This window comes from Hyla sarda, chromosome 5 (assembly GCF_029499605.1).
Source record: "Hyla sarda isolate aHylSar1 chromosome 5, aHylSar1.hap1, whole genome shotgun sequence".
Lineage (NCBI taxonomy): Eukaryota > Metazoa > Chordata > Amphibia > Anura > Hylidae > Hyla > Hyla sarda.
In genome coordinates, this window is record NC_079193.1 from 86,395,454 (window position 1) to 86,397,953 (window position 2,500).

A 2,500-nucleotide genomic window follows, 5' to 3' on the forward strand; every position below is an offset into this window, starting at 1 on the left:
CTCTCTTTCTTTCTTTCTCTCTCTCTCTCTCTCTCTCTCTTTCTTTCTCTCTCTTTCTCTCTTTCTCTCTCTTTCTCTCTCTCTCTCTCTCTCTCTCTCTCTTTCTCTGTTTATAGGTTTCTAATCTTTGTGCTTTTTAAAAATTAACCACAATTAAAACAATTTTCGCATAGCAAAAAAAATCCTGATTGTGCACTGTGCAAACACTTTCTTCTCTCTGCTGTCACTGTGAGGTCAGTGGCCAATAACCTGTCACCATTGTCTCATGATAATAGTGGCAGTTCTTCCTCTCTCATATGGTCTTTAGCCCTCCCTAAAAACCCTGCATTGTGCAGCTAAAACTTGATGGACTAAAGGGGAAATGGCAATTAAGAACATAAAAATTAACACAAGTTTAAACAGATGATCTCATTTTTTATAGTAGGGATGTCTCATGTAAAGTGCTGTATAATGCCAATTAAATGAATTAGTTATTGCCATGGGACTCACAGAATAATTAGAACGAGGGAGTAAAACACTGGCCTTAAGAAGAGGGCCTTTAAAACAGAATGCATTATTAGCATTTAATACTGTTTATAAACCCTATATTACCGATAAGCCATGTGCTTAACCCTCTGAATGCCAGCTGAGTCAGCAACATATTGAACGGGCACCCAGGAGGTTAAAAGCAGCCATGCACATTACATTCATAGAGCCAGCAGCTGCTATGTGACAGAGCATCATTTACAATATCTGCGTCTATAAAACATATGTCTATGATCCACTGAGCACTGGGCACAATGAATATGGCTTTACATGAAAACAATGAAAGCATAGCTATAAGGCATTACATGCTTTTTTGACCCTAAAAAGGCTGCAGAGGAGAAAGCCAAGAGTCTGCTGAGAATGACCAGACACCCAGTCTTTTTCCAGAAAGGTGCTACAATGACTATAACTCTGGGAATGCACAGTCTGTAATGAAAAGCCCTATTTTGCAACTGTATTCCTGAAATGTGCCCCAGTAAAATTGTGCCTGTATTTTAATATACTGGCTCATTTACATGGGGAGCCACAGATCCTGTGCATGATCTGTTTACTGCTTTCTTCTTACGCTTCGTTTTTATTCCATTTATTAGAGATTGTCTTTGTCTACATACTGTCAGCACTATTAGGAGTATTATTTTTTGCATGATGGAAGCCCCCATTTCAAACCAAGGCTTTCCCATTCCCCATATGGCAGAGCTGGAGGTGGTTAAAATACATAACTTGGTCCCCTGGGGAATGCAGCATTCATATTTCTGTTCTTATGTTGCTAGTGATTTGTGAGAACCACTTGCCTCCTGTTTATGATGGAAATCTAAATACACTTGGAAAGTCTATAAAAAAAAAAAATACTACTACAAAAAAGCATAGACATTAAACCCAGTACTTTACTATGGCAATTGTACATTTTTAATGTAAAATCTGAGACATAATGAAATGAGTCTGTATGGTATGTTTAATAATCAAAGTACAATACTTTCTGCTATAAAAGCACTTTACAAGACAAGGTTGACTATATATATATATATATATATATATATATATATATATATATACATATATATATATATATATATATATATATATATACACACACACACACACACACACATATAACAAACAAGCAAATGGATAGAGATATTAGGTAAATAGAAAAACACCTTAAAACCTTTTAACCTTTTCAATATAAATATTAACATGTATGGTTACTAACTACTCTTAGCTACTTACTGTTATACAATATATTTACAAGGGATACCTATCTTACTCTCAGATAATCTATCTATCTATCCATCTAGAAAGATAGATAGATAATGTAGACAGATATATAAATATGAGATAGATAGATATATACACTAGATAAGCACAATTTTTTTTTACCATTTTACAAAAGCGAAAAACTTGTATTTGTGTCTAGATAGATATATATAATTATTAAACCTACCATCCTAACCAAAATTTTATATTGAAAATGGTGTTTATCTGGTTTATGTATCCACCTATCTATATCTATCTATATCTATCTAGCAAAAAATTCTTGAGAAAGACAGCGTGATACTGTTTAAACGTGGCATCCACCAGAACAGGGGTTAATAAAGCACGTTTGCTTGCACAATTTTGGAGTGCTGTTGGACCTTTTTCTGGCTTTGTATCTATCTATCTATCTATCTATCCATCCATCTATCTATTTATGTATCATATCTATTTATCTATCATCTCATATCTATTTATGTATCATATCTGTCTATCTCCTATTTATCTATATATCTAATCTATATAATATCTATCTATCTATCTAATATATCTCAGATCTATCTATCTATCTAATATATCTCATATCTATCTATCTATCTATCAATCAATCTATCTATTTGTCTATATATTTATGTATCATATCTATCTATCTATTGATTTATTTATTTATCATCTCATATCTATGTATGTATCATATTTATCGTCTCATATCTATATATGTGTC